Source organism: Gavialis gangeticus, unplaced genomic scaffold (genome assembly GCF_001723915.1).
Source record: "Gavialis gangeticus isolate Ggan-Ray unplaced genomic scaffold, GavGan_comp1, whole genome shotgun sequence".
Taxonomy (NCBI): Eukaryota; Metazoa; Chordata; order Crocodylia; family Gavialidae; genus Gavialis; species Gavialis gangeticus.
Window position 1 is genome coordinate 60,222,584 of NW_017729029.1, and position 5,140 is coordinate 60,227,723.

Sequence of the window (5,140 nt, forward strand, 5' to 3'; positions counted from 1 at the left end):
CATTCCGCCTCCCGCAGGTGCGTCTCCTGCCGCTGCGGCGCGCGGCAGCCTTTCAAGCGGAGGAGGGGCCCGCCCCGCGCCGCCGCCGCCTCCTCCCGGGACTCCTCCCCGCGCCCAGCTCCGAGGAGGGGGCAGAGCGCCCGCAGCCCCTGCTCTCCTCTCCGCCCAGCTCCCTTCAGCGCGCGGCAAAGCGGAGACAAGCCGGGCTGCGGGGAGCGCAGGGCCACGCCCCCGCCCCTCCGGTCTTGGAGCGGCCCCGCACAGCCCTGCCTTGTCCAGGCGGCCTCAGATGCCCCGGGGCAAGCGCGGCCGTCCCCGCCGCTCAGCAGTGCCCCTGCCCTCAGCGCTTCTTCCCCCGGGGGTGGCGGCCCCAAGTGGGTTTGATTCCCTCACAGATTGTGAGGCGGGAAGGAACCTTGGAAGATCATGGGGTCCAGCCCCCTGCGCCAAGCAGCAAAGACAACGGGGGTCGGGTCATAGGCGAGGCGTAGTGAGGCAGCGCCCTCCCTGAGAGTGGCCTTCACTGGCCAGCGAGTGGGGACACCGAGTGAAGTGCCAGCCGGTGCCCTCTGCCCAAGACTGGCGCTGGTGGCACTGAAACAAGTGCCAGGGGCCAGAGACAACCTGAGCAGGGTGTGGGACCTGCCCTTGGACACGAGGAAGCCAGCAGCAGATGCAGCAGCAGGAGGGTGGGTGCCGAGCAGCAGGACGTGAAGCCAGCAGCAGCACAAAGTCGCCGCACCGCTCTGCCCAGCTCCATGGGGCCCAGGCAGTCAGCCCAATTCACCCTCCCTCAGGGATGGCCCTGCTGCTGGCCACTTCAGTTTTTGCCGCCAGCACTGCGATCAGCTGCTGGGAGACCCCCCCCCCCCACCACCACCGCCTGGTCGGCAATCGACCGCTGGTGTCCCCCCACCCCAGACCCTGGAGGCACCAGTCACCCATGGGTCAGGTGACCCCAGCAAGGCGACCGTCCAGTCTCCTCTTGAAGATTTCCAGGGTAGGTGGTTGTACTGCCTCTGGAGGGAGCTTATTCCTCTGGATGGGGATGCAAGTCTGTAGGAAAGAGTCACGAACAAACTTTCAAAGTGGGTCAACAAACTTTGAAAATGGATTCTCCTTTAAAAGGAGAAAAACGTTGGAAGCTGTGGCTTTTCCCTTGCAGGCTGGCAGAGCTCCAGCCCACAAGGGGCTGCTTCGACATACACCTCATCTTGCCCCCACACGCCCACCCCCTGCCCCACACACTGGGGGCTGCAGGTGGGGGCAGTGGGTCGGGAGTGAGGGGTACCAAGTCAGGACTGGCCACAGATGTTTACAAATGGGTCCTAGTACAAAAAAGGTTGAGAACCACTAGCGCAGTTACGTAAATTTGTAAATGGCGGATCTAGTAAATACTTTAAGTAGAAAACAGCCCCCTGGCCCTGCCACTGCCTCTCACTCCTGCCACTGCCCCCCCAGTGTGTGGGGCGAGGGTTGGGTATGGCAGGATGGGGATGGAGCTCTGCCAGCCTGCAAGGGAAAAGCCAGGTTTTGCCCTGTTTTCTCCTTTAAAAGAGCACCCCTTTTTAAAGTTTGTTCACAACCTTTTCATATATTCTTGCAATCCGCTTGTGGGTCACGACCCGTGGGTTGAGAAATGCTGCTGTAGCTGAAGCATGCTCTTGAGAGTATCACAGAGCCTTTTCCCCGAAGGGAAGAGCCCTTTATTAAATGCTGGCTCAAGGTGCAGCTAAGACTCTTTTGCTAAGTTCCTAGCCTCCCTTGAAACCATGCATGTAGACAATATTGTCATGTATTAATGCAATCCCTAGAGGGAAGAAAACAAGCCAAGGTCTGGATATTGCAGGGGGAAGGGAATGTGGTATAGTATATTTACCCCATGATAATGCAAGGCACACAGAGAGAAAGTCTGTTTTCTAGGAAATTGAGACACCTTGCAGCCCATGTTTCAGAAGAGTGATTTTCACCTTCTTCTCACTTACACTAATAAATAACCATGCTTCTGTGATTCCTGTCCTCTCTAGCCCTGCTGTTGCTAAATTTTATGTAATTACTTCCCACCTCACTGATCCAAAGCCACCCTGAACCTGGAGAAGTCTTTTCTGAAAAGACTGAAGGGGGCTGGAGAGGGGAGTGTTTTGTAGGAAGCATTTCTAAATGAAAGGAGTAAATTAAGCATGAAGCATTTTTAGATGCAGATATCTGTTTTATAGAGAAGGAGAATTTAAGCCATACCTAATTATAGGTATGCAGTTTTAGTATAGGCAATCCAGTTTTGTTTTCTTTATATTCTTCCTTTAATGTTCTATACACGTACATGGTGACTTTTACTGACCTAATTCGGCTAGGATAACATAGTGCAAAGCATTTCAGGAAAGCATTTGCCAGAAATAACTTCTAAGTGAAAACTCCTATTGGCTTCAATGGGAGAGAATTTTGCCCTCTGTTTCTCCACTCTTCATTTGTCTGTCTAGCTGGGAGTGGCAGGAGGATGAATTATAGTTTCTCCAGTGACATTGAGAACATCCAGGACTACGTAAATGTTAAGCACTGTGACAGCTATCTTTCTACAAGAGCGGTGCACAATACTTCAACGTTTACAGGTCTCTTGTGGCTCTCACTAGTCCTTCACTCTGCTAAATCTCACCATTTCTAGCAGAAGCCCTTCTTGGTTAGTTGCAGAAAAGGAAAATTCGGGTGGCATAGACACAGGAGAAAGGAGAATAAGAGAAAGTGGGAGGACAACTTATTGTGAAAAATGTTACATGGTATAAAAGAATGTAGTTGCTTCTTTGTTTATAAGACCATTGGGAGAATGATTGTTTTGCTACTTGCCACATTTCAAGCACATTTAAAAGTACTGTGTTTTTTATATCAGTCCTAGACATGCTTAGGAAAGGATAGCACTGCTGTAACAGCATTTAAAACATGAGTGTTGGAGCTAAAGGCTCCCCCTCATCCCTCTCTCCCCAGCCCAGTTATAGCACAACAGTGCCACGTATCCAGATGTAGTAAGCATTTCATTTCTGAAATATTTCTAAAAGTATTTGGGCAGCAGAAAGACAAAGAGGATAAAATGCTTGAAAAAGCTACTCCTACCTGTCCTGCAGATACTTACAATAAGGGCTTCCCTCCTTTTGTGGAAAGGTGGGGTTATGTAAAAACTAGATCTCAGATCCTGTTGAGTGCAGCAAAAAAATACTGAGGAATAGGCCTATGCTGTGATAACTGTGAGCTCAGACGCAAGAAGGAAACATTCCAGGTCTTGCCAGTTCCACTAATATTAATTGTGAAAACACATGGGTCATCCCCAAGTCACAGATGTTCAATATGAAAATGCCTGGATCCTATTGAATCACAGCAGGTTTGGAAAAAGATCCGTGTCCTATTCAGCCCATACAGTCATTAAGGAAACATGCGAATCATGTTCAATCAGGCACAGTTACTGAAGAACTAAACAAAACCTGCTGTTTCCAAATGCACACAGTACCTAATAGTGATGTTCTCTACTTAGATATAATCAGCGTGAAGATAAATGGATCCATCTTCTTTTTGTCTGTCTGAAATCTGGCAGCATGGATACCAGATTTTGCAAAGAGCTGTGTGCTTTCTCATTATTTGTATCCCATAAACTCACATGTAAAAGGACAGGCCAATAATAACTGTTTAGGTTGTAGCACTACATGTTTCCATAATTACCACATCCTAATTAAAGAAGAAATATTCTTTGTAATCCTGATCTCGTACAGCTGTTCTCCTTGTCAGTGTTCCTTTTCCTGACCTTTCCCTTCCTCCCCCCTCTTCTTTCTGGATTCTTTTCTTTCCCCACTCCTAGTTTTCTCACTCCCTCTGCCTTTTCTCATGGGCATTTGCCTTTTTTTCTTCCTTCCCCAAGCCACAAATAGAAGTTTTGTCATTTTTAGGAGATGTTTGAAGCTTACTGGATAAATATTGCCATCTCTTCTGTTGTTTTTCTCCTGGGTGGCAGGAATTATATGAAGTGTGGGAGGAGAAGCCACTTTCAAAGGAAAGACTTGTCTATGAAGCAGCTTACCTCAAAGTAACCACAGTCAAGTAAGTTTCCATATACTTTTCACGTGCAGAGTAACTTCCCCATGTAGATGGGTCCAGAAATTGCGGAGTCAATGCATGTACATTAGAGAGTGTTGAACACCTGCATGGAGGCTCTCCTTCAGAAACAGTGTCCCTGGTTTTCTGTATATTAGTCCTCCTTGAATAAATTTGGAATGTATTCCTCTTTGAAGGAAAATTAAGCTATGGCAAACTAAGGCCCTTTACTTCTGAATGAGAACATCCATGTTGAGTTGAATTAGCTTTAATGTACATACAGTAACTTTACACTGTTGGTTAATTTTTCATCATTTTCCTGAGTGTCACCATGTATTACTGCTACTTGGAAACCACTCTGCTGTGATAGCTGCAAAGCATTCTTAAACAGTTTTGTAAGTTCAGTATTTCAGGTATTTGCATTACTGAGATTGAGGGCTGGCAACAGAAACAGGTGCTCAAAAGTTATTCCCTCCACCCAATCTACCTTCCTGTGGTGGCCATGGCTACTATGGATATTCAGCCTAGGGTACATTATGTATGCAGAAAGCTTTAAGCAGTGCAGATCCCCAGATATTTGAGGACCCCTAAGTAAAGAACTTACAATTCCCTAAGTAAAGAATTTTTAGTTTAAGCAGCACCTCTTCTAAAGAGCATCAGCTGCCTGGCAGATTTTGTGATGATCAATGGAAATCTGCTTGTACAACTGATTTAATTAGGGATACAATAAAATTTAGTCATAGGCATTCCTGCTGGTAGTCATCATTCACCTCTGTTGCTCCCACAACCGATTTCCAAACCTCATTTAGTTCTGAAGCTGGTGCTTAGTTCTTACTGATCTGTGGGGATTTCACTGTAAAAATTAGATTGGAACTCATTTATTTTATTCTCTTTATTTTCAAAGGTAGGAAGGAATTTCACACTTTTTTGAGTGATGTGTGGCTGCAGAGAAGCAGCAGCAGTTTTTGAGAGTTTCAGTTATAACCTGAATGACCTGCTTTGTCACTTAACCAGTTAAGAAAACTTTTCTTCTCAGAAGAGAGAGGTTTTACGTGTAAATACAGATATT